Here is a 27877-nt window from a genome sequence, read left to right on the forward strand (position 1 = left end):
GGAGGAAAGATAAGAGCTTTACCTACTCCCCCCCCCCCCAGCAATGAGATTTTGACCATCAAACAGAGTTGGCAGCTTCAAACAGCTCACTTTTGCACGGGGTACCAGATATTTTCAATGGATGTAGTGACTGAGCAGTAAAATAGGCATAAAAGCAGAATCTCTGTTTAGCCCCAGAGCACATCCAAGTGACTGTTTCCTCTTTACTCAGAAATAAAAATCCTAGCAACAGAACAAAGACAACCTTCGTTTGGGCACCCAAAAGGAGCTGGCTAGCAATGCTTCGGTTCCACTTCTAAATAATGGTTTTCTATGGATTCTATTTCATGTTACTCTTCCATTTCATTGTCCTTAGAAATAGAAAAGCTACCTGAAGTGCAACTGAGAGCAGTATACCAGGGCTGATGGGTGTAAAACTGCTATCCATCGCTGTACAGTTTTTTTCAGCTTGTTATTTAAATGGAGCAGTTGTTTGGTGCTTACACCAGATGTTCCTTTTCTGTAGGTTTAGGGAAATGAATGGACTGTCTAGGTGCACTTCTGATAGTTTCTTCGAAAAAGTAAGATTTTGTGACTTTTCAGTGGACTACTGCAACTTCTGAGACTTGAGAATATTTCTGTTTCTAAGCTGAACACATGATTAGTAATTACAAATTACTGCAGTTCAGTAATTGGCATGTTAACTATGGAAAKGGATTTGTATACAGGGAAAATGTGATGACAATGAATGGACATAACTGGAGAGAAGTTTTCAAAACCTGAATGAATCCTTTCCTCTATATTATTAGCATCCTCGTATTTTTCTATGTGATCTGCTGCTTCTGGCAAATCCAGATATAAACCAGAGTCTCCATGAGAAACTGGGAGTCTCTTGTGCCTGGCTCCATTGAATCCTTGTAGAAAATATTTGATCGAGTATCACTTGAGTTGCTTGAGCTCAGCTATGACATCTTGCTACCTTGGGTTGTGTTTCTGGTATTTTTCATGCAGTATTCAAAACTGATTCTGACATATTCCCTATGTAAATCTCTGATCTCCCAGTTGGGATGAAAAATGGGCACAAATATGTTTTTGATTTTCCCCCATACACACGCTTTTACAGCTGTATTTGCCCCTTTACATCTCACAACTATTTCCTCCCACTCCTATTTCCTCTGTTGTAATTTTCCATCCTCCTGTATTAGATTTTCCATCCTTCACTAACAAGTCATCCCCTGTCTTTAGTTTATCTTCCTTTCACATTCCATTATTTTTGTACTCTTTGCTCACTTTATTCTGCTCTCCTTTTTTTTTCTTGGCTCTTCAATGGCTGTTTTACTTCTTCCTGTTCTTCCTGCCCAATGCCTGCCTSGATCATCTGCGAGCTGAGATTTTTCTCTGCCAGCTTCTAGCAGGATGTGGGAATAGGACAACAAAAACGGACTGTATTTTTAAAGTTTACCTGGTTGTATTTTGTAGCCTTGTCGTTGTGAGTGAGTAGCTGGAGGTAGTTGTAAGAGCAGAGAAACAGAAGTGCATCTCCGAATCTTTTATGTATTAACATTGCTCACCACCTACAGYGAGCAGCTTGTGGTGGGGGGAGCTGAAGAGATGAGTGCACAGGGTGATCTTCTGGAGGTGGATAAGGAAAGTCTCTTCAAACAAAGGTGTGATTTGGCTTTGTGGTTCAAGTCTAAAGAGCTGTAATGAAGGAATGTCAACGGCTAAGTTTAAATCTAAGCTTAAAGCTGTTCTGCTAAGTGATTACTCAACCCCACCCATAATCTTGGTGCCACAAGCTAATAGATTCCTAYATCTGCTTTGGTACTGCTTACCTGTGCACCTAAGCAAAATAATTATATTATTATTTTGTAAAGTAATGTAACATTTTGTGGCATGGGTTAAGGCTCTACTAGATTTTGGGTTGGATTTTATTAGGCTGTTAATTTTGGTTTTCTCCCATGTGGTAAGGACTAAGACCTTTCTACAGCAAGAGCTAGCACTCAGAGACCCAAGAATGCCTCCTGGAGAATATCTGTACTTTTTTTTTCCCTTTCTTTTTCCTCAAGGAAGTGACTAATCACTGCATAAAGAGGAGAGCACTTCAAATGTATGCATAGCATATTTATATAGTGTATGCACTTATTGCTGTGAGTACTTGGTACTCATATGTGTTCCTTTTAAAAATAACTGAACCCTTTCCTTTCCACGTCTTTTCTCCCAAGACGTTACAGTATAAGCTATAGAATAACTTAGCTGAAAAGATACCTCTGGAGGTTATTTAGCCCAACCTCCTGCTCAAAGTAGGGCTCACTTCAAAGTTAGGTTGGTTGACTGAGGGCCTCAGGGTGTTGTTTTTGGTACAAAATGATTAGAAGAGGGAGGCATATGGTTGTCATGGCAAAAGTGTTACTGAAAGAAGGGCACTGAAGGTGTCAAAACACAAAGTGAAATGCTGGTCTCCTATACGCTAAGGCTTGAAATAGGATTGCCACCTAGTTTAACTTTAACCCTAGTCTACCTTTGGTGGCTGATGGTGATGTGAAGTCAGCAGGTAAAGGCAGGAGTGAAGAAAGAGATTTGGGAAAATCCTGAAAGAAGAAGGGAACCTACTAGATGCAAGAATGAAATAAGTTTGTGACTAAGGAGAAATTAGAGGGGAGGAAAAAAGCCCTGGAAGAAGTTGCAGAGGCTCGTGGCAAAGGGTGAACATCTGCGGTTTCGGCAAACAGAGACGGGGAGCATTGAGAGATCTCCAGTAACCAAGCTAAGCACTGGCTCCAAAAGAGAGGCCACCAGCACCGCTAACCTCAGTGTGGGTTAATGCGGCCGGCTGGTGACAGCGCCCTAATCAATCTGGAGCAAACGGAGGTGGAAGGAATCTAGGCAGCTCAGGGAGCCTGTCCCTCTGCCCCAAGGCGACAGTAGCTATAGCTAAACCTTTCCTGACRGGTGTTTGCCTAACCTGTTCTTAAAGGACCTAAGGGCCAAGAAGAAGAGTAAGTTGCAATAAATATTCCCAATGACAAATTTGTGTCCTCCAGGATGGGTTATGTGTTTATGACTATACAGCTCAGCAGTAAGTCTCCTGATAAATTTGACACTTCAGATAGTGACATGTCCTTTCTTGTAATGTGGCTTTTCTAATAAAATTAGCATACTGCTGCTTATGATTGATATAACCACTGTGTTCTTCCCAAGTACTGTAAACGATCATGTTTAGGGTGTAAAGCAGCAGCTAATTGGTAAGCCTAGAAATCTATTTTTTTGCTGTATTTTTTAAATTTTTTTGCTGCAGGAAAATACTCCCTTTGTTCTTCAGGAGAACTGAATACAATCTATTGCCAGAGACTTGTAACTCAGCCAGATGGAGTGTGGGCTGGATCACGTGGCAGCTCCTGCTGGTGCTTTTAGTGACCTCTCCAATTTGTGAGACCAATTCACACAGCAGTAGAGATGGTCCGAGAGCAGAGTTCAGGCTGTGAATGGACCTCATACTGAGTAAGACAACAAGGAGATGGCTAAAGTGAAAACATTTATCTCAAGCCAAATCTGAACTCCTGCCCTGCCCACGTGTGCCTTGCAGTAGGAGCTTAAACAATTCTTAAGGACCACTTGGTCCCACTAAACGTAGCAACCAATGTGGCTGGGTCCCAGGGGCTGCAGTGTCACCAGCCTAGACCAAGCAGTGTTTGCAAGAGTGTGAAATGCAGCGTAAGCYGCGCGTGGGAGAACGGCGTGTGGGAGTACCGCAGGAGGCACCTTGTAATTGTTACAGCAAGCGACAGCATTATACAAGACTCAAACCCAGAGATTTGTCAGAGTGTCTAACTTCAAAATCTAGCACAAATTGGCAAAGTGGGTGCATAAGTAATCAGGTCCATTGTACTGATCAAGTGTATTTAATTTCTTGTTTAATGAAAACACTTCTCTGAATAATTCCCATTTAAACTACAGTAAATATCTCTGAATGAAATGTCCAGTCTTAATATATAACATTTTCAGTGACAGAGAAGCCACCCCAACCTTTGGTAAATAGTTATAATAGATAATCAAGCTCTCTGTTTAAAACAGCCCTAGTGTTTCTAACACAAATTAATCGGGGGTGGAGTGTCTAATTGCTGGTAACTGGATCTGTTACAATGCTCTGTGCCAAACTGGCAAGCTCTTATTATCGGATTTCTTCTTCTCGGATGAAGTCTTTGCAAGCAAGAAGCTGCGATTTCCCGCAGTGAAGACCAGACCCTTAGCAGCTCCACGCGCACGGTGCCTTTTGGCATCGACGGATGCTCGTGCTGGCTCCCAGCCTCCCGTGGGTCCCCCCAGCRCCGTGCATGGCCCGATGTTGCCTGGGGAGAGCAGATCTGGCCAGTGGTTTCTATCTTTGTCCTGAAGTMGGGAAAGACCTGCAGTAACTATTTAAAAATTTGTTCAGCAGAGTTTATTTTGACATGGGGTGGAAACTCTCAAGGGCCTGACCTGTGTTTATTACGCTGGTTTCCCACACCACTCTCAGTAAACACAGTTTGGTCTCTATCACATTAAAAATGTGACTAACAAAAGAGACTTGTTTCAAAATTTAATGATAGTTGTGTTTAAACATTTATTTTTAACTAGGCATTCACTATGTGACCACTTATGGAACTTGAACGCTACTGGAAATCACCAGAGCTACCTTTTGTCAGACCTGTTCTGGCGGCTACGTACCTCCCTCTCTGATGGGGACAAGGTTTACACTGATAAACTCTACTGACTTGCCTCTTCRTCCTCTGTATTTTGCAGCAGTCCTGTGACTTGCTTTCATTTTCCTGCTGTCCCTTAAGGCAGGAGTATGTATTTTTTAGTAAACCTCTGTCCCTTGGGATTCCTGTTGAGTGTCCTGTAATTAAGGAGATGGTGATAAMATCTTATGATTAATTTACTGACATCCTTTAAAAAGGAAGTTCTGACTCTGTCCCCTCTCTCRGGTTGCCGTTTCTTTCCTCCTTGCCTTGCGCTAGGGCTAACAGGCAGCGTGGAGCTGCTCTGSTGCAGGGGCTGATAAAACGGCAGATAGGCCGGCTGCTTCTAAAATCGGTGCGTGTTACCATTTTCTCTAGGTTAAGGCCGCCCTTTAGAAAAGGGGTTGGACTCTTCCCCCCCCCCCATCATCATCTTTTCTCGGGCGTAGGCGAGCTGCGCTCCTCCTCCTCGATGGTTCTCGTTCCCGTGCTCAGCGCSGCGGGAGCGCGACCTGCCTCGGTCTAGCGCGACGCCTCTGCCGCCGGGGACTGTCACCCAGGCGGCCTCCTCCCAGCTCGTTTTCTTTACTGATGTTGTTGCGCAGCCCCGTGCTATGGCAACCAGGTGTCCTGCTCCTCGGGGCCGGGGCCGGCTGGCGGCGGAGGCAGGGAGGAGGGACTCTGAAATCGCCGCTTCGGCACGGGCAGCCCGGCCCGGCGCCCCGGCAGCGCCGCCGCGAGCTGGGCGATCCTCGCTCGGCTGGCCACGTTTCCTGGGCCACCGGACGGACGGCGTAACTGCCTCCAAGGGTAACGAGGGTGAAGGCACGTGCGGCGTTGCCCAAGGAGCCGGGGGAAATGGCATCCCAGCAAAGAGCTCCCAGATGAGCCAACCGGGCACGTGACTCAGCCTCACGGGACCAAATAGCGCCAAGATCCTTCTTCCAGGAAAAGCAAGAAGGAGACTGCAAGGCGCAGACAAACAATTCTAGTGGGTTTTCGAAACAAAACCTGAGGAAAGGAGGAATAATATGGCACAGGTCCATAAAGATGATGATAATTTTTAGAACTTCTTTTTACATTTCCCATTTTCATTACTTTTATGATTCTCCAAGCGACGTGGGATCAGCCCGTTTGCAGCCTGACGACGTAAGCTTGGCACGTGTATCCTGTTACTGGATCAGAGTTTCGGTGACACGGGTTCGAACCGACTCTCTGCAGCCAGCGAAGAACTGCTCGAGTTTCATCTCGGCTGAAATCAAGTGCTTTTGCCTCTTCTAAAAAATTAAGTTGTGGCAATTATACCTTTCCGTTGGCTTTACCACTGCTTCAAAGAGCTTGGCAATTTGTGAGCAAGCAGCAAGTGCTCTTTTCTGATTTCAAATATAATAAATAATAACCTGGTTCTCCTACCCCTAAGACAAGTCTCTAACCATAAAACCCCTGAAAAGTGCTAGTTATTTTTTTAAGATCTTTTGTTTTTTAAATTCAAAACAAGCACAGAATTCAAATAACCTTGAGATCATACAAGCCGGAGCAATTYTACAGAAACAAAAAAATCAGCTGATGTGTTGCCAGGGGAGGCTGGCAGGGGCGGCTTTTGCGGAAGCAGGAGTTGGTGTCGGCGAGAACGCGGCAGCTCGAAGCCGCTCGTCGTCTGGCGCGCGGGGGCGAGCTGCGAGAGCGCGGGCCGCCGAAGGGCGCGGAGGAAAGCTCGCCGCGGAGCGCTGGGGCGTTTGGGAGTGCCGCTCGCGTCGGCTCTGCGGCGCGGGCTGCGGCGGRCCCTGCCTCGTCCAGCGAAGAGGCTGCGCCGGGGCGCGAGCGGGGCAGCTTGGCGGCGGAGGGCGCTGGGTCCTCAGTGGGCTGGTGGCCGAAAGCTTTAAGATAGGTAACGGCTGTTTTTCTTGTTTGCAAGCTCACTGCATTTCAAAGGGCAGGTTAGGAAATGAAATTGCTGGGCTAAACGCTGCTGGGAGCGAGGAACCCGGTCCCGAACGGGCCTCCCGCACCAGAGACCATCGGAGCACATCACGCGAGGACGGAAACGTCTGTGCCTTTTTCAGAACAGTCCCCTCGCTCTCGCAAGCAGGCGCCCGCGCCCCTCGCAGCCGTACGTGGAGCRCGTTGTCTGCCTTGCCCGTGTGGCAATGCCAGCTCTGTCCTGGCTTGTTCGGATTTAAGGAAGTGAACTGCGTTCGAAATGACATCAGGCAGCGCGCTCGCTCCTCGGAGGCAGGCGCCTCACCTCTCCCGACGGGCCTTCCCTCCGCTTCCCGGCACGCGTTTGAGTCACCGCCGCGGGCACGCGGCTGCCCGGGCGCAGCAAATGCCACCGTCCTCGCGATGGGCGGCCCGGCAGATTTTAACGCAGCACGCCGGGTAATCTTGGAATCGGGCATTTTCCCGTCGGTCAGGTTTGAAAAGGCTGGAGCACGCRCGCGTGAGCGAGAGGCGCCCCGGCGGGATGCTGGGGCTCGGAGCACAGCGCTGCCCCAGCGCCTTAGAGGCGAGGAGGGGGGCGAAGCAGCCGGCATCCTTCAAAGCTCAGCRTGCCCCGTCCCCTTCTTCTGCGGTTTTTAGCAATTTATTCTTCGCAGTGGGGTTAACGTTAATGCTCGTGTTGGCCCCGTTCRGTGCCTCGGATCAGCTAGGAGCAGCCCACAGCAAAAGCCCCGCGTCCGCATTTCAGGAGAGGGGCTGCMGAGACGTGGTTGCCCACCCTGGGGCTGAGCCGTTTAACTGCAGGAGCGCTCTCCGCCGACGGGCAGCGTCGCTGCAGCCGAGTGGCCGAACTGAGGGCCGGGGTTCGGTAYGCTCCTGATTTTAGCTAGCAAAATCTATCTTGCAGCGTCCAAAGGCACCCTAAATCTGAGGCTTGTACAAAGCACTTTTTCCAAACCTGTCTGGAGGAACAAAATGAACTATACGGTACACAATACAAAATGTTGTACAGACTCTTTCCTTTCGTTAGTATTTTATATCATCTGCTGCATACAGAGCTCCACTGGTTTCTCTGGCTTTTTCGGATATTTTGTTCTCAGAGCTTTTCAGCAGTAGGACACTGATGCTTTCTAGTGAGGAGTCTGGGTCTGCTGCCAAGTATTGAAAAGGAAGCGCTAAGTGGTTGTTTTTGTCTTCTGTTTTTTGAAGAAGAAAGAAAAATGCATCCAAGGAGAACACAGTGAGGTGAGAGATCAGCGGCCAAGCACGGCCGGCCGAAGGCACTGCAGTGCAGTGACCACGAGGTGTGAAATGCCAGCGGGCACGAGCAGATGCCCGGTGTGATTCCTTGCAGAAGCAGCTGCTCCAGGAGCAGCTGGGTTGAGACATGCACCACGTAAGTGGTAAGCTGTTTGGCATTACTCAGGAAAGCAAGACAAATGAGAAATCAATTGAACATCAAACCACTGTTGCTGATTGTCTATGTTGAAAATAAATGATTCATCGAGTGCTTTAATTGATTCATATATGTGGCAAGGAATTCCAGTCTTGATTTATGGACTTTTCCACCAGTCAAGCAGGAAAATCTTGCTCCCACTCACTTTATTTGTGCAACAAACATCCTTTTCTCTTGGCATGGATTAAGTCAGCCCACTTAAAACCATTTTTTTCTCCAGTTGTTTACTTTGCCTTTAAGCGATGGGTCGCTCAGGTGGTGCTTTTTCTCCATGCTGTTGCCTCTGGTGCTGGCTTAGTTATTTTGATTTTGTCTCGGAGGYGCACAGAAGGACTGTGCAAAACGATGTGCCTTGTGTCCAACAGGGCATGCAGATTGTCTTCAAACCCTTAAACCTGCTGTAGATACCAGTGGTCAATCGCAGGGGCTGAATGAGACCATGCTTCTTCTCCGTGACCCTGTTTACCCAGCAGCCAGAGGASGAAGCGTTGCCAATCTGCCCATGGTTTTCCATAGCGATCCAACAGGGTCATCACAATGGCCGGGAAACACGGGGCGTTTGCTGCCGGCGAGGGGCTGGGATGGGGAAGGAGGCGCAGCCCCGCTTGTGAAAGGAGAGGTGGCACCATGGCGGGGAGAGGAGGTGGCGAGCCGTGCCCCAGTGGCAGCTTGGGGAGGACACTTTCCCGGGGGCACAGGCAGAGGGTGAACGGCAGCAACGGTGTGAAGGAGGCRGAAAATAAAATCTACAGGTGGGCACAGAGCAGCCAGCATAAAGGTAGCTCCTGGCCGGCCCCACGTGCCCTGGTGGTGCCAAGGGGAAGAGCCTGGCAGCCCCTCCACCACCCAACCCACGCTGGGCTGGAAGTGCCCTGGGTAAYGCGCTTTGCCCTGTGTTTCCCTGCGTGCCCCGGAGCTGGGCTGTGCAGGAGTGGCACAAGCTGTTTGGGGGGCATCTTTCCCCTTTGGAAACRCTGTGAGGCCACCGAGCACCTCCATCAGCCAGGGACCACCAGGGCGGCTGCGACTAGCGACCACAGGTCAGAATTGCAAGAACCGAAAGACAACCATAAAGATTTCCTGCTTTTATCCCCTCTTGCGATGATTTGCTTAGTCTGCCAGGCACCAGAAGGGCTGTAAGCCGGTTGCCCAGGGCCTGGCTACAGACGGAGCTGGACCAGCCTTGAAGCTGATGGCTGCGTGATTCAGCAGGCTGTGGGTTTCCTACCGGGTGGCAGCGGCCCGCGTGCTGCCCCAGGGTGGCCTGTGCCGGGGCACCGGCGCCGCAGCAGCTTCGACTGCAGGGCCCCAGCCCCGACGTGGCACCGCCGCAGCAGGCTCCAGCTCGGCCCTTTAGCGTGGTGGCTCTCCCTGCCCTGCTCTGGTTTGCTGAAGGCAACCGGGACAGGTACAGCCAGAGGGGACTGGGGGCTGAGGCTCTGGAAGGAGACTCCAGGGAGCAGTTGGGAGTCCAGAACAAGCAGCTGAGAAAACAAGTTGAGAAGGAAAGAGAAGAGCCAGGTGCTAAGGACGGTGCTGGACAGAAACGCGCTGTGATGAGGTAGCCATGGAGAGGGCCCAAAACCTGGAAGGAGGCCGGCGGTGCTTGTGCTGCTCATCCGTAGGTCTTCTCGTGAGGGACATTTGTTTTCTTGTGCCTAGTGAAAAGTCGGGGGTGCCGCCGGCGGGAGGACCCTGCGTTCCCCATGTGAGGGACGTATGTTAGCAGAGAAGCGTCTCCGTAAGCCTGGCTCCAGCGCCGGCTCTGCAAAGAGGCTGCAGGAGCTCATTACTCATGATTTTATCTCTACCTGAAATACATAAATAGCCTAAAGGCTCCTCTGATGGCCCTAGTCCAGCTCTTTGATGTGCCAGGGAGAATTTCTCYCCGTACTCCCTCAACCTGTCCCCACTCCCTACCTCAGGTTTAATGTTTCTACTTGCTGTGTTTACCTGCCTCTACTAGCCTGGAAGCAGTACGAGGCAGGGACCTCGCCATCTTTTCTGTCCAAGTGCCTTGAAGGAGTTGTAACGTCAGCAGCTATAAAATGTGATATAAATTGTCAAAGCAACGTAAATTAACACCGTCAACTCTTTGGCCTCTTCTGCACGGGGGATGCTTTCCGCACCCTGGTTGCTTCCCCGAGCGAGCAGCCGCAGCAGCCCAGGTCGCATGGGCAGCCGCTGCCCCCAGGGCACGTAACACCCCTCGAACAAGCCCGGGGGCGGCTGCTAAAGCGGGGTGGTGAGACATCCTCGCAGCCCAGCACATCCCCCTGGCCGGGGCTGCGTGCTCGCCGCTTGGAGCCTGGCTCCGGCGCGCTTGCAGCCAGCTCCTGCTCTCCTCCCCTCCTCCRGAGCCAGCTTTCCTTCTGGGACGCGTCAGCGAGAGACGTTGTTTTTATAACCTTGGTGCTGGCGGGAGGCAATGCCTCTGCGGTGGTGGCCGGGGAGCAGGCTTTGATCTGGCGCATCCATGCCTCCTCCGGGAATTCGGGCCTCYGAGCCCTGTTTGCCCAGGGCAATGGCCGGGGGGACTTCCCTAAGTAAGGAGCCATCAAACCTTCTCCACTCCGGCTTGCTATTCCTGGGTCGCCACCTCTTGAGGACGGCACCTGGCGCTGAGGCTTCAGGCAGAGAAATCTCCCGGCAAAAGCCCAGCATGCAGCCAGATGCAGTGAGGGGCTGGGGTGGGGGTGGGGGACTGACTTTTCCTGTCTGTAAAAATGCTGACAAGGCTTTCAGGTTTTTCACGCCAGTTGGATTTCTGCAGGGTTGGCCCTTGATACTGCTGCTCGTGCACCTACTGGTTGCTTTTCTTCCTCAGTCAAACTTATTTTCAGTGATATGAGAGCGGAGTTGTGCTAAAGGCCCCGTAAATGACTCGCGCAGGGAGCTGCAGCCCGYGTGGCCTTTGTGCTCCTGGCCAGCTGGGCTGCCTTGCCCAAAGCTGGTGGTTCGTTAGCTTTCTGAAGTGCTTGCATTTTTGGTGACTTTTTTTTTTTGCACATCTGCTCATGCAGATTGCTCAAGGCTCTTCCATATTTCTTTCAAACAGAGCTATTATTTCGGTGACCCCAGCCTGCTGCTCACTGATGAATTGGATGCTGTTCATTGCAGCTTGAAATACCGTTTGCYGCTCTTAATGCTCTCCATTCATTTTCTGTGGCGCTGGGATTCCTAACAGCAGATATGCAGCTTTCATTGATACTCGATGCAGCAGCAATAYCCTCAGCAAAGGCTTTTTTGTACGTTCGGCTCCAAACCTTTCGACCGGGCTGTGGTGGAGAGCTATAATGTCCCTTCTCTGCGGTGCCCCCTGCCACCTGCAGCCCGTGAAAGAGCACATTGTTCCCAGGAGCAAAGCAACAACCCCCGCAGGGGCCGGGGGCTGTGGGCAGGGGGTGTCGGGGCAAGCGCTTCCTCCCCTGCCCCCTCCTGCCACCTCCGCCGCCCCGCTGGAGGCTGCGTTTCGGCCCCACCACCGCCGTTCCTGTCCGCCCCGGAGGATATTCGCAGGGTGGGATTTTTCCAGCCGCTGAACGAGCCTCCGGAAGCAGTGCTGCCCGGCGGTGCCGGCGCTCCTGGGCTAGCAGCGCCGCGAGCAGCAGGCCCTGGGTGCGGGGGTTTTAAATGCACAGTCACAATTTTCTTGTTCTCGTTATCTCTGARAAACCATATGCCACTGAGGGGCCTGCAGGGGAGGAGGGGCTTTTTTCTTCTTCTTCTTTTCCCMAAAAAAGCACTTGTGTGGGGGGAAGATACTGCGATACATTTGCTCAGAGAAAAGGAGTCTGACAGCTTAGCACCGCTTAGAGACAGGAAAATTACTTTGTCTAGTGAATATTCTAAAGAGATGAAATAACAGGGCGAGATCAAAATCCTGTTTAACAGGAGAGCTGCTGGACTCCTGCTGCGCCAACAACTGCTGTTGCAGGGCTGTGCTCAGCTTTTGCAGAATAACGCAGGAGAAGGAAGAGTGGAAATTCCTGTGTGTGTTTCCTGCTAGAGAAATGGCAGGTTGAGGCTGAAATTCAGGAAGAGCCTCGGCCCCAGCGGATCAGTGCTGGTTGGATACGGGTGCTTTGCCGTTCCCCTGCGTGGCTGTCTCCGGCAGAGTGAAGCTGGACTAGCTTCCGCACCTCGGCGGCGAGAGCAAGCTGTGCTGGCCCTGCCCTGGCAAATATCCTCCCTCGCTCTCCTGAAACTGGTGCCTGTGCCTGTGTCTTGCTTTAAGGCCGCTGCTTTAAAACCGCGTGCAGGGCTCGGCGAGGCGCTCGGCCGCCCGGYGCCAGGCAGCGCTGCGCCTGCAGAGCCGGCAGGGCAGCGACGGAGGCGCAGGGATTTCCCGGTCCCGCGGCTCCKCTCCCGGGCCAAGCCCTGTGTTTGCCTTGCGGGAGAAGCCCGCAGCCRCAGTTACCTCTGCTTATTTGATCCTGTCTGAGGTCAYTTCTTTTCCTATCTGTAATATTTCTACTGCAAATGCCTGTAATTGTTTAATTCATGCAGTACTTCAAACAGCTCAGYGTCACCTCTGTACAGYCGCCGTGKCGGTCGCCTGTTTGCTGGCTTTGCRGCGGAGGTGCCAGGAAGCAAACCCTGCCCCGGCTGCTCCCTGCACGACGCTGCTTGGAGCAGGCCCGCGAGCCTGGCACGGGCACGGCGCTACCCCGTCCCGCTGCCGCCGCTGCCGAGCCCCGCAGAGGCAGGGCTGAGCTCCGAGCGCCTCGGAGACACCGGCCCCGCTGCCTGCAGCCATCCCTGCTGCTCGACCCAAAGCAGCAAGTGGCGATTTTTAGAGGACAGGGTACCCCGCGCCTGCAGCTCCTGCAGAACAAGCTGGGGCGTGCGGAGGTGCCGCACACCTGAAAAATCAGGCTGCACTTGAAAATGGGCAAACTACGGCGGGAACGATCAGCCACCTCTGGGAGAAGAGAGCACACCAGCCAACTTCAGCTGAGAAAAGAGATGACAGCAGACATCTTTAAATTAAATCACGGAGAGCAGGAGGAACGGGAGCGGCTGTTCGTAAGACACGAGCGAAGGGATGTCGAATGAAATCATCAGGCAGAAATTTTCAAGGCGTAGAGGAGGAAGCCGCTTCTCACCCCACCATAATTAGCTGGTGCAACTCATGGCCACGGGATGCTCCGAATGCCGAAACTATAAATTGATTCAAGCAGCAATTAGGCAAATTAATGGGAGAGCAGCACGTGGAGCCCAGTTGGAGCTGACGATGCGGATGCCGCGTCYGGTTCGGTGAGCTGCAGGCCGCCAGGGCTTGCGGGGCCGCTCCAACCCCGTTTTCCCTGGGGACTTGCCAGGGGCCAGAGCTGCAGGGTGGCCRGGCCAGCACAGGTGGCATCGCGTGGCTCCTTGCAAGGCTCTCCGTGCCCCATCCGAAATACTCCCTTTGCAAGGATTTTTCTCAAATGTAAAAAAATAAATAATAAATAATAATTAAAAAAAAAGCAAAGGGCTGGCTTCTGTACGCTGTAGTGAGTTAGTGCAGGGAGAGGAGGAGGTCTCTGCCCCTCTGGGTGCCCTTCTGGGGGAAACTCAACTGCTTGAGCCGAGGCGCTGGGGACCCACGGCGGTGGGTGCTGATGCAGGGCGTGGGGGGACGGGACCGTACTGGCAGCCCTCGCCGGGGTTGCTGKCAGCGGCTAGAAGCGCCCCTCGGCTTTGGGCCTATCGGTGGGACACCTTGCCCTCCTGGGCTGGCGGTTTACAAAGAGCCAGCGCTTGTCTTTTACCTTCAGCAAGCAAAAAAGCCGCTGGACGCAGGTGCGATGTCACGAAGTCCCAGGGAAATCGCCACCACGCACACGCGGAGGGAGGCACCGGCCGTTGAGGGGAGGCGTCTGCGGGCTGCAATTAAAGTTCAGTGCGTTTACATTATAAATGCTCCAGTATTCAGTCAGTTTTGATAGCTTAATCTTGGGGAATTAGACAGCTTAATCAGACAGAARTAGAAGCTGTACAAAGAAGGCTCTGTGACACCTCGGGGCTCCGGGCAGGGAGCTCCAAGCTCAACTTCATTTTTGTTGAATGCAGCAGTTCGCTGGGCACTTTCTAGACAAGCATAAAGACAAAGCACCAGAAAGAGACTTCATGCGAAGAGATACCTAAAACAAGGACTGTGACCTGTTTCGTATATTAACGAACACAGCTAGAGCTTTAGGATAAAAGGGGATAAAATAATGGGAGCATGGGAACCCCCGCGGCAGCATTTCCATCCCCCCCCAGCAGAGTGAGGTAGGATGTGGATGGTGTCAGGTTGCCTCTTCCTCGCCTGGCCTAGGTCTATCCTACCCTGGGTCTCCTGGCGCTTTGCAAGCCATGTCGCTTTTGGGGCATGCGGCCACGCAGGCCAGCAGTGCTGCGCGTGGGACGGGGCAAGCCTGATGGGGTGGGTATCCACGGTGSCTCTGGTGGTGATCCCTCACGGGGCTGCAGGCGCTTCATCACGGGACCATCAGCAGATGTGCTCTACGCACTGCAAATAGATACAAACCAGATTTGCCTCCACTTGCTGAGGTTCACCAAAGAGGCAGTTTCTTCCCCAGCAGACGGGTTTCTTTGTGAGTCCGATCTTTTTGGCTGAGCGTGACTCCGGAGCTGTTGCAGGCTCCTTCTCACTAGCCAACAACTGCCGTTGGAAGCTGGTCTGGGGGAGTAACACAGGCGGCAGCCGGGCCTGCCTGTGACCCAGTGCTCCTGCGTCTCCCCAGAAATTCATGAGAAATGTAAATGAAAAATTAAAAATGTACTTGCCTCAGCGTGTGCAAACGCGAGATTATTTAGCAGCGCTCCAGAAGGGCAAGCGAGTGCCCAGGGTGCCCGGCCCATGCGGGGGTGGGTGGTAAGTGCTCAGCAGGGCCATCTGCTGCAGGCTGCAGTGCTCAGCCTTTCCCCCACGAGGCAATGGCACATATTTCGCAGAACAACTTATTGTAAGAAAACAGTGGAAGGATTTGCAAGGTGCAGGTTTAAACACTCCATCCTTCCTTATTTCTCTCCTCCTTATTTCTCCATCCTCGGCCAGGCGACTGGTGTCCTTGCAGTGCAGCGCCCACCCCAGCAGCCCCCTCCCTAAAGCTGAAGCTGCACTTTAAGGCATGAAGCAAAGCGAAAATCTCTGCATTTGCAGTTCCCAGCCAGATAGCAGGAAGCAGAGGATAATCTAGTCAGGTCATTAAGATGTGGGCAGAACTCAGCCTGCCCTAATGATCCCCCTTGAAATTCTGTATGTTCATAATTAATCTTGTACACCAGTGCATCCCAACTGAAACTGGTATTGCAGTTCTGTTTCTAAACATCTGCTTTGGTATTCAGCACTTTTTGAGGTAGTTTACATAAACAAGTGGCTTTAATTTGTGTTCCCATCCTAACTGCCTTGCAGCTCTGCTAGGAGCTTCAGGCTGCTCCCCCTGCCCAGCTTTTGGCAGGAGCAGACTTAGGGAGGCTGTAAGGGGTCATGGCTCTCGACTGGGCCYGTCCGAGCACCGCTAGCAGACTCGGCTCGTGCTTCGTGACAGGGGAGCCAGCGGTGCACCCAGCCTCGTTGCAAAATGGGCTGGGAATCTTTTGTGGCAGGATGTGCCCGCAGCAAGGTGCCGCTCTGAAGYATCTAACACAGCACTGCTCTGATCTTGATTTGAGGTCTTCGCATGTGACCACAACAGGCCTCTCAGGAGAGGCAAGAAAGGCATTTTCGAGGCATAGGAAATTGCACCTGCAGGACAGGTCGCAGCCGAGAGGCACTGGTTTTACTTCGGCAAAGCAAACGCATCTTTCACAGGCCAAGGCAGGACAGCGAGAGGCCGCAGCAAGCTTCCCYGGCAGCTGTGTACACGCTTTCTTTGCTCCCCAGCAAAAGGGTCCTAGGAGAAAGGCATGATCCTGCTGCCTGCAGGGCGTTTCGCACTGCTCCAACCATCTTTAATTTCAGCTGCTTGGCAGAGGGATATGAACAAGGGACATATCACCAAGATTGGTGATAACTGTACACTTTCTGCAACACCTAGAGCAACTGCATTGATCTCAGGTCAGAGCCGAAGCTTTAAGTGTAAACGATAAATAACAGATGCTGAACTTAAAAACAAGCTTTTTTATGTCCCAAGAGGCAAATAAATGTCTTTGCAAGCGCAGAAACCAGCCTTTATGGCAACAAAACTGAGAGGGAGGAGGAAGAGGAAAAATACGGCACCACCATGTTCAGTGCTGAAACYGTGGTGAACAGTGTCAACAGACATATATGCACATATACACCGAGAAGAAGATATGTAAACATCACCTATATTTTTGTTGGCTAGCCATCAAATTATTACACTGGCTGAACGATTRATTCAAAGTGTTTGATGGCCAAAAGAAAACCTGAAACACAGAATTTTATTGCTGGCATACCCCCAAAGCAACGTGTTGTTCTGTCTCCAGGTTAGTTAACTCTCCTCAGGCTCATTTCGAAACTTCAGGATGATTTTGGACAGAGGATGCTTGCTGCCAAGCAGAATCCAAGCAACAGAGTCCAARTCTCTGGTTGGACCCATGTTAAACCTGTCAGAGGACAGGGAGTTTATTGCTCTTTTCTTCCCCCTCATCAGCCAGTGGGTAAATACAGCCTCCTACTGCAAGGAAGGTGGCCCCGAGGGAGAAGGCAGGCAGCTGGGGACCTGCTGGCACAGGGTTCCTGCAGACCTGCTGTGCCGGGGAAAAGCCACGCATGGCGGTGCTGTGGCAGCTCAGCCAGCGCCGGGTCTCGGTGTGTGCCGCGACTCACCAGGTATCTGCTGTCTGAGCCCTCCCCAAGRGAGCAGACAAAACCCCTAACTAGCCAAACTGATCTATGCAGAGTTTTTTATTAAAAGTCGCTGTAAAGGTGTTGCAGCTCAACAGGCAGGGTTGCCCTTTAAATCAAAGGTGATCTGAAACCAGCTGCCAGAARTCCTCCAGTCGCTCCCAGCCCTGTCCCATGCGCAGGTGCCCCAAAGCCCTGGTCCCGCTGGTCCTGGTCCCCCTGCCCCACTCCTGCGTCCTGCTCCCAGCCCTTCGGCTGCCTCATGCTGTGCAAACTTGTAGCAGTGTTAACCTGAGCCAGAGCCCAGGTCAATACTCAGCTCAGATGTCCGTGAGAAGGCGAGGGGTCCCCAGATGCAGCGCCGGCACCTCCCGGCTGTGCGCGGGCTGAGGGTGCCGGGGCAGCCCGGCCCAACGCGTTTTGCAGTAACACCAGGGAGGGCAGCAGCCCGCAGGGGAACCCATTGGAGAGGCCCCCACGCCTCCTTGCTGGCCCCCTGCCGCCGTGCTGGTGCTATCCTGAGAGCGCTATCTAAGTTTGCCTAGAGCTCAGCAACACAGAGAAAAAAGAGCTTTTTTTTTTCTTTCCCAGATTCCTGAGGTCAAATTAAAACTAGGGTAAATACAACTTGCTTTCTGAAGATAAAAGCAATGTGCCTCCCTTTATTTTTTACATTTAATTAACAAATGAGATTAGAAAGTGATAACAAAGCTATTTCTCTTCATTACGGTAAGCAGCAAATAGCTGGCCCCCTGAAAATAACCAAACTCCTGTCCGAGCCAGAATGATGCAGCCAGTGCAGTTTTTCGCAGGCTGCAGTCCTGCAGTCTCAATCCTGTCAATTAATGCAGTTATGTTCCTTGAAGCTTCCTGTACGGCACAGCGTGGTCGTGCCACGCTTTGCTGACCGCATGCAACATGGCTCACTAATGCTTCTGTTTGGTAATAGTGCGGCTACCAGCTGTCGCCTGTCACCGGTGCCTAAGCAATGTGACATTAATGACTCAACCCACGTTCCTGGGAACACCTTGGCCATAGACACACGTCTGTGTGTGCACCGCACCCTTTCCTACAGCCTTTCGTACACCGCCACTGAAAAGCGTCTCAGTGCTGTTGGCTTGGCAAAAGTGGTCCGCTGTCGGTTTAGCCACTTGGCTACTATTGTATAAACCTGTGATTGTACAGCATACTTTGAATAATGCACCGTTAAAACATGTTAATGGTATTTGCCTGTAAACATTTGCCACTCAAAGAGCTGGGATGCAGAAGCATTTATTTTTTAGCAATCTAAAACCAAAGTTGCTACAATATGACGCACACATGGAATACAGACACTGAAAAATGAAATCCTGCATCTCTGTAGATACATGCATTTAACAAGGCAAATATAAAATAGAGGCTTAATTTGGATAATGCATTTAGGATTGGACAAAAATGATTATATGCAGTTTCATCTAATGATTCATAATGATTTTTWAAACCTGAACATATAGTTTGTGTAAGTGCATTTCAAAGTTTAAGATCTGATTTTATTTTCGCATGAGTTTCTCTGAAGTTTGTATTGAGGCCCTGCTGTTTGTATAGTACAGCTCTCACTGTAGTGCAAATTTAGCTAATCCCTTTTCCCATTACAACACATCATCAGAATAACTTTAAACGTTACAAGCTGTGGCTATATTTGCATTCTGCTCCTTGATTGCTACAGTCCACTGTATTTGTTGATAGTTATAATGCAAATTTAGCCTCACAATCTGCATCCTAAACAATTTTTCGATTTTGTTATTTGCTTATTTGCTAATATCTTTTTACTTTTACCTTCCCCCCTTTTGTCTCCACATTTGTTTAGCTACTCTGCTTATAATACTGTTGAGAAGTTAAAAACAGATTTTTCCCCAACTTACTTGTTTAGATAAGGAAGTGGTTATAGGCAAGTGAGTTTACAAAATAAACCGGATGGTTTTAACTACCTTTACGGTGGGATAATCCCATCCATTGTGGGGAGCTGAGCACACTTTACGCTGCCTGCCTCCAAAGAGATGGAGACAAATCAGTGCAAATGCTGTGCGTGTAAACAAGACCTGGCAATGTCACATCTTTAAGGTGGGGAGTCTCAGGACAGCAGRTTTCCACAGTGCTTTGCTTAGTGCACTAGTTTTCAGCCTTTTGTCACCACTACGTATGCAAGACTACAGTGTTGTACAGACTGACATTTTGCTGCCACAGGTGCCTGCCCTTTGATTGCTCCCCTGGACATTCAGCCCTGTCTGGGCTGGTTTTAGTTTACTCCCACTTTTTGCTGGRCCCCTTGCCAAGGAAGACGGGCAGCCTGGTGTGCAGTTTGCTGTCACTGGATCATGTGAAATGTGTCAGATCCTGAGGCCCAGGTGAGTCCTGCTTGGGCAGCCACGGCGAGGCAGCTGCAGAAGCAGCCACAGGGGAGCTTCTCCTGCTCCTCCCAGGCTCCCCAAGGGCTGTCAATGAATAAAGCATTTCACTTAAGCGCCAAAAGACAGCAGACTCTCTGTTCCTGGGGTAACCAGAAGAAGCTATGATGGATGAGGCTTTTCCCCGCAGTAAGCTGCGAGGCGTTCAGAAGCCTCTCCTTTCATTTCCCAAACTTGCTGCTGACTGCCAAAATCTACCCAGCCTGACATCATCCTCCGCTAAGGGTGAATCAGCGCGGCTGGGGAGCATGGTTTTGCAATCTCTTAATGACAATTCGCCGCGGCTTGTCCCTATATCAACTGGCCAGGGAAACAACATTAGTGCCCAGTAAGCACGAAACGTGTTTAAACCTGTATCTTAGGTAAGGCAGCTGATGCTGCAGCTGTGCACATGGCCTGGGTGTAATTTTGTTACTCAGCTCCATCTAGTGGCATCGTCTTTAGAGAGACTGCTGTGGCTGTGGCTGTGGGAGAGTCCCTGGCCAGCAGGGACTCTGGAGTCCGGCAAGTTTATTTAATTACAGCTTTTCTCCTTTGGGATAGATGCATGTGTACATGTGCATCCCCTCTACGTAGCTCTCTATGTAGTACACGTACACAAAAACATATAGAAATGCTGAAATGATGCAGAACCACTGAATTAGGTGCAAAGCTGCTGTGTGTGACCCCTTGTCCTCCGGTAGCCTTTGTCCTTTCCTTCTAGGGAGGATTCGCCCAATTGCTGCACCTTGTCTCAGCCAGAAGGTGAGTCCTGGGACCTCTGGGTGTGCACGGGCCGTGCTTCGCAAGAGAGGTCTTGAATCCCGAGCCAGGGCGCTCCGTGCTCCTGCTGTATGGTAAATACTAACCAAAAGTATTTTTTGGCAGCAAGAAGCGGTTAAGTGTGAGAACAGTTAAAGCAAGCATGGCCCCAAGCAGCAGCTTGGATCTAGTATCTGCTAGGGAGTGTTCAGGCTGCGTTTCAGCCCAGGCCCATGAAAGGATGCAGCCAATAAGCCAGGATACAAAGTCACAAGTTGCAGTTTATTCCTGGCTGGGACTCATTTTGTCTTAAATGAACCTTGGAAAGTCAGCTTAACTCCAGGACTCAGAATGAATAAGAATCATGTCAACCTATTTGCAGGCTGTAACTTTTTTTTTTTTTTTTTTAATTTTTGTATTTCGGATGGCAACTTACATAGGAGAACCAGAAAGTGAGTTACTCAAAGCCATAGAGAAGATAATGCCAAAATCAGCATCACTGTGAAAACCCYATTTGCATTTTTCCCCAGGGAGGCTCGTTCTTAATACACAGAGGTGCTAAAAGTGAGGACATTTGCTTATAATGACATGCCTTTTATTAATGACGTCCTTAAAGAGGAATTTCTTGGACATACTGTTCAAGTTGGGGATTGGAGTATGTACTAGGGATTCACACGCTGCACTCTGCTGAGTAGAGGCATGTTTTCAACAGCTTCTTGAGTCCTGAAGAACAACAAATCTATATGAAAGTAAGGCTTAGCTTTTTACATGCTACAGTGCCTTTCAACTTCAAAGAAGTGCTTCACACACATTAACTCATCTGAGATGCGTTCCGTCATGAAACTGTTATGCCTTTATTTTTTTGTACCATACTATTATTATATATATTAACCTGGTGCCTAGAGGCCCAACTGAGATCAGGGCTCTGTTGTGCATAGACAGAATAAAACAAAAACCAGCTTCTATCTAGATGAGTTCACGATCCTCAAAACTAGCAATGGGTGGGAAAGGGAAGAGAGGCATGCGAAGATGAAGCACACCACATGTCACTCCCTAGGCTGTTTGCAGAGTGCAGACAGAGCACTGTGTCTTCTGCGTTCAAGGCCGGCACCCAATCCTTTGGCTTCACTGCCTCCYGTTAATGGCTCCGTTGGCAAGAAGGCCTGCCAGCCATTTTGTCTCCTGCTCAGAACAGACTGATACAGGCAGAACTGCTCATGTTACCCTCTCACAAGCCGGTTTACTTTGGCTGCTTTCTTGCCTGCTCCCTTAATCCAAATTAAGGTTATTCTCACTGGAACCATTCTTTACATACGGTATGTAAAAAAAAAAAAAAAAATACATATAGTGTCTACTGTCTAGCTTGTTGGCTTGTGTATATGTATGTATGTATGTACTGAAGTGGAGGTAATACCAGGTTTGACATTTCTTAGTGACAGCCTACTCTTGCACACCTGCATTGTAGTGTCTTGAGAGCAGAAAACAAACATATGGTTTTGCTAAATGTGAAATGCTGCTAGAATAGCTTTTCTAGCAGCTTAGTTTGTTCAGTGCTTTAAAGATACAAAGAACCATTATTATTAGCAGTACTAAGTATAAAAAATCTGCTGCCCGTGCCAGTGAGGAGCACCCAGTGCTGCCTAGCCACAGTAGCTTCAGAAATGTGTATGTAAAGGACTAGAGCGCTACACAACCTGGGATATCTTTGAAAAAAGAAAATAAAACCCGAGTTAGCTCTGAATACAAACAAGTTGTATTCACAACCTCTTATGTTGCCAAAGGATCTGAAGAGATAATAGGTATAAGGGTATATGTCCACATATCTGGGATTAAACTGCACRCCAGATCTGGGCTGAAGTGAAGCTGTCATTTGGAGATACCCTGTCAGGACCACTGGTGCAGGGSAACCATTAGTTTCTTGAAAATTAGCTGTTAGGATCAGGTTGGTCCAAGGAGTTTGCTACAGACAGCGCCTTCCCGTGGGACCCTGTGGAATACACTGACAGAGCAGTTTCTTAACACTTCTACGGCCAGTTCATTAGCTTGTATYTTACTTCCTTTCTTTCACCTTGCATACAGAGAGTGTAAGTTTTTGGAGGGCAGAGACTTGTTCTGTTTTTACATGCCTAATAAATACAGTGAATTCATGCATTTGCATGACTATCTTCCGTAACCACGTGGGAGGAATATCGCTAGTTGACTTTCCTCTGTTGTCAGCTTTGCAAAGTTTGCTTTGGACATTCATGACAATGCAGGCATGTGCCACAGAACTTGCCTGTACAATCTGTCTTGGTGAAAGAAAATCTCACTTCAATGGCAGGTATCTTTTCTGGGGCTTGATACCATATTTTAGAAGTCATCTTCTGGTCTTGCCTGAGAGCTAGGTGACTCCATTCCCTCTGAGGACTGTCTGGCCCTCTGATCAATTGACACTGGCTTGTCCATGGGCAGTCAGGAACAGACAGTGAATCCACAAACTCTGTAAACTCTGTGGAAGTGAATAAAAACTTGTGAAGATTTTGATTCATTTACACTTTGCCTTTATGTAATTTATCATCTTTCAACGTCTTTCCTGCACTTTTTAATTACTGCAATCCTTCCATCATTTTTGTAATTTTAAAAAAAGCCAATTATATGACAGTCTTGATTGCCTAAGAGTTGTAGTAAAATGTGCACATGTGTAAGTGAGCGTGATTGTCCTTTCTTGTTTGTTTCGTTCTATTTGCCTTTCAGATTTCTAAGTTATATAATTGTTCCCTTTGGCTTGTGATCAAGGTTTCAGATTAACTATGGCTCTGCTGTAGTGCACTGGGGAGTTGATATATGGCTAATCAACCTGACAGGCTCTGGCTCCTCATTCCTTAAAAATGTGTGGAAGAAGGATTTTGCTGATAAGATGGCATTGTCAGCCATGTATTAGGAGAAATCAAGGTCCTGATTTCCATCTCTAAAATGGTGTTAAGAGCAATATGTTCAGTGCTGGCATATAGTGCTACTACTCCTCTTGTGGATGGGCCTGCAGATGTGTAGAGGAGACTCGGCTCCCTCTGGCTATTGGGTGGATTGCATACGCTCAGCAACTCTGGAAACACACATCTATAAAACCCAAACCCACCTGTGTTTTCTCAGAGTAATCATAATTGGAAAACCTTCAAGCCTTTCTCTTACTTATGTAGCACATAGGATATTTTGGGTCCTACTTTTAAAAACATCTTACAAGTAAGGATTCCATACCTGTACATGCTTATTACTTATTATTAGTTATTTGTATTGGCAGAGTATCTGGCAGACCTTCCAGGAGACTGAAACTGAAGTGGCAAGCACTGAACAAACAGAGATGGAAAGATGATTCTTACCAGAGTGTAAAACTGAAGCAAAGAGAGTGTAAAACTGAGGCAAAAATAATCTTAAAAGCACACTTATCTTAACTGTATATTAAGAAAACATTTAACTGTAAGGTTGATTAGGTTGTACCCACAAATATTTGCAGGAATGCAGGCCTGGGTCCACCCACACTGAGCCCAAACAGGCAAGGTTTTGTGTAGGTATAAGGTATATGTACCCATGGAGAGCAATTTGCAACAGACCCTATAAACAGYTCCTTTGACAGCTGTCCTTAGCGATGCATCACTGATACAATAAGCTAATAGAAAAATAGCTTTTTAGATATTCCAGGTGATGCAGCTGGGGTTGACAAACCAAAAGTGAGGACTGCACCTGGATCATCTCCTAAAATTAGAATCTCTGAGCCTCAGAAAAGAYCAAGTTTGGATCTGGATTTCAAATGTAGAAGGGCAGGCTTTTCTRTAGTATTTACTTGCATTCCTCTCTTTAAAGGGAATATGCTTGCAAAGTTCAAGAAACAAGTGTTAAACAGTAAGCCTAAGAAAAATGCCATTTCTGAGCTTTGAAAAGAGGATTATAAAATGCAAAAGTCATTGAGAAGGTCTGAGGAAACCAAGAGTCCAAGTAGCTTATCAGATCACTTTGCAGGTACCAGAAAGAGCCTGTCAGCATAAAAATGACAGGCTGTATCAGACCAAACAACAGGTAACACTGAGATGCTCTCTCCTGTGTGAATAATAGTCAGGTCTTTGCTACTGGAGCAAGATATAACCAAAGCTTCCCAAAGAGACCTTGCAGCATAAGGACAGTGGAGGAATACAGTGGTGTGAAAAAAAATAAGGGCAGGGAAGAAAAGTTTGGATGCCTGGTGGTGCAAGTGGGAAAGCAGCACTAGGATCCTGGATACTTCAGGAAGAGACTAGAGAAAGAACATACTTTTGGGGTGGAAAAGGTAGAAAATAGGAGTCAATTCAGACTAAATTTGAAGTCTGCACGTTGGCCACCTTTGGATTTTATAGTTTAGCTCCTGCAGATACTAAGAGTCAAGGTGTCAAAATAAAAATAAGTCAAAAGACTTATTGCTTACACTAAAATTGTGTTAATCCAACTATTATAAGCAGCAGGTCTGCGATATAAAAATATGCTTTCATTTAACTCATTATATCAGTTAAACAGTTGAAGCAGGTGATGCATCCAAGGACATCTGAAGAGATTACTGTATCTCTTTGTTGCGCCCACTTCAGTGTGGTTCCACCACTAAGCTTTGGCAGCAATTCTTGGAATAAAATTGCCTTTTTTTTTTTTTTAATTATATAGCAAATTTGTAGGCCTAGATCTCGCAGCTGGGGGCAGAGGAGGGGCTGCCTTTGTCTTTTTTGTAAAATTTGGGTTGGCTACAGGAACTAAAAATGTTTGCCCTAAATGAATTTTCATTTTATGAATTGATTTGACAGAAGGGAAAAATCTAAGAAAATGCAAATTGGCTGTTTCATAGTCAGTGGCCAAACTTTGGAACTTGCCCCTGCATAGATATAATTCAGCATAAAAGTGGGCAATTTTTCTTATGCAAAAACCCCCCTAAAAGCAAAAACCCTATTAAAAATGTGCACCATGGATATGCATCATTATTTGCTCCTTTGTTGTACAGGTCTACAAAAGCTAGGAGCTACTTTCAGCCCACCACAGCTGTCTGTTGTATACAAGAGCTCTGTACCAAGTGAGTGGAAGATTAAACCTGTTGTGGGTGCTTTGGCTGCAGCAGTGTGGGGAAGGTGGCTCGAGCACTGGGAAGCACCCATGCTGACTGGCTGCCCTGGCACAGAGGGGGAAGACTGTGCCTGCCCTGCAAAACACAGGATTCCTGCCTTGGCAATATGAAAGGTCACAAAAAGCTGACAGAGGAAGCTGTTTTGCATTGCCTCTCGTTAATAAATGACATTCGCTGAGCTCTTTGGCAAGCACCTGATTGCTTTTCCTCCTGCCTGTTGATGGGACAGGAGACCCTGGGGAAGGTTTAAGGAAGGGGTGGGCAGCAGCCAGGTGTGAGTGACCCTGGGGGCTTTGGTGCACTGGTGTCTCCTCGTGAGGTAGGTCTGCCGACACACTGCATCYGCTGCACCAGAGCTGGGCTGCTGGTGTCTCCTGAATGCAGTGCAAAAGCRGTGCTCTCAGAAATGGGACTGCTGGGGGGGGCCTGTGGAAACAAGCCCCAGTAAGGACAACCACATAGGGTGCGAGAGGCTGCGGCCAAGCTCTCTCCGTGTGAGCTCTGGCAATTTGCAGGGCTTTGCTCTTAGAAATCCTGAAGAAATCGCACCTCCTCTGCTCCCCACGGAGCTACCGCTGCCTTTAAGCTGTGAAGCCCTACTCCGCAAAGAAAATCATGGGAAGGGGCTTGGGGAAGGAGAGGGAAAAGGGGGCAGGAAGACTGCCGTCTCCCCCCCCCCCCCGCTCCTCGCAGCCTCCGAGGGCTGATGGCGGCTCTACTCTACCCCGAAGCCCCGGCGTTCCCCTCGCGGCCGCTGGGTGGCGCCAGAKGCCTCGCGGCGCGCGCGCGCCGCCAACGGTCACCAACGGCCGCAACGGCCGCCGGGGTTGTGGGGCGGAGGGGTGATGCGGTGTGCGCAGCGACGAGCGCCGGAGGGTGTGCCCTCGTTCACGGCCCCTCTTCGGTGGAGGGGCACCGGGCCCTGAGGGGGCGGTTTCCCGGTTTCAGCCTCGTCGTTATGGAGCTAGACGAGCCTTGAACTTARCAGCAGCTCTTTCAAGACCAAGTGGGGTCATTTGGGGGCTTTCTTCTGGCTGTGGGGAAGTCTTGCTAGCCTGTGCAGTAGTGCCCAGCAAGGGGACTGTATTCATTGGGTGCTGCTGAGTTTTTTAGATTGCATCCAAGAGTGGCTGTTTAAGCCTGCAAGTATTTCATGTATGGAGAAAAGTGTAAGAGAGGCTGTGTATTTCTACCAAGAGCTGAGAGAGCATGTTATAAGGAATGTTACTGTGTTGGATCTCTAAAAATGCACAAGTCGCTCCACATTAAGAAAATTGTAGGCAAAGAATTTGCAGAGTGTGCTCCTGAAGGCTTTTGCACCCACTCAGGCATAGATAATGCCAAGTTTCGGGGAAGGATGGTATCTAATCAAAAAAATTTTTTTAAGTGTGATTTTGGGGATTTCTGTTTAGATTAAAAAAAGACGATAATGAAGTCATCTGCTTCCCTAATTCTTTTTGAGAGGCAGGGAGTGAGGAACGTGTATTGGCCTTGTGCAAGCTGCATGGTTTTTAGTAGGGGAAGAAGAGAGGAGGGCAGGATTAAGAGCAGTTAAAAGTCTGTTTGGGATATGTTGTAGCCATTTGTCACTTGGCACTCAAAAGTAGGGGACATGCATTGCGCTTGTGCTGATTTTAGATACCCATCTTTAAATACTACCTCTTTTCCCCCTCACTTCACAATTGCCTCCATTAAAAATGATCATGCCCCTTCATCAACCCTCTGAAGGTTGGCCTATGTGTAAAGAAACCTCAGGATAGTGGGAGAAGATGGCTCTTAGGTGACTGATAAAACACTTGGGATCTCAGCATTGTGAAAAGGATCATGCAGTCTCAGAGAGAACCTATGGGCCCATACCATGGGCTGAAAACTGGTGCGCTGGGCAATGTTTCAGTTTTGTGTTTCCCTTGATCTGCAGAGGGAGATGAAAGTTCCTGTTCTGCATAAAGACAGCCAGTCGTGGTTTGGAAACACCAAGCAAAGGTGAAAATTTTTTYCCCCGGGTACTTTGCTCATCTATCTAATCCACTTGTGGATTGCGATTTTTGTGTCTGGTCTCACAGATGCATTTGCTTGGTCTCAGCCATTAGTGTTTTGTGTGTGTATGTGTTTTTAAATGTATATGTCTTTCTCTGCTAAATGAGACAGCGCTGTTCTAGTAACCAACGTTTTCTCTGTGTAAAGATTTGTACACTGTCATTAAATCATCTCTTAGTCTTCCTTTGATAACCCGTACAGCTAGAGTTCCCTGGGCCTCTCCTGCAAAGCATTTTCTCAAATCTTCTTTGTGGCTCTTTCTACCTCTTCTCCAAGTCTTAAAGGAGACCTGAGAAATAATCTCTTTCACTACTATTCCCTTCCAGTGCAAGGCAGCACAGTACAATAACCTTTTTCTCTTCCTGATTGCTGCACAGAGGGATTATACTCACTCATTTTGCATTCATCATGAAGCATGTGTAATCTCCTTATTGTAAACCCAACTCCTTTTCAAATTCTGTTTTCTAGAATACACCTTTTTCTTCTGTGTGGCCTGTGCTTTCTATTTTTGCATTTATTGCACTGTGTTTCCTTCAATGATGTGTTACTCAGCTGAATTTACCTCATTGTTTTACCCTCTGTCGGCCTCTGTATTTTATACATATATATATATATAGAAATTTATATATATATGAATTTTTTTTT

Source organism: Rhea americana, unplaced genomic scaffold (assembly GCF_003343005.1).
Source record: "Rhea americana isolate MKP2758 unplaced genomic scaffold, rheAme1 scaffold_167, whole genome shotgun sequence".
NCBI classification, from domain to species: Eukaryota; Metazoa; Chordata; class Aves; order Rheiformes; family Rheidae; genus Rhea; species Rhea americana.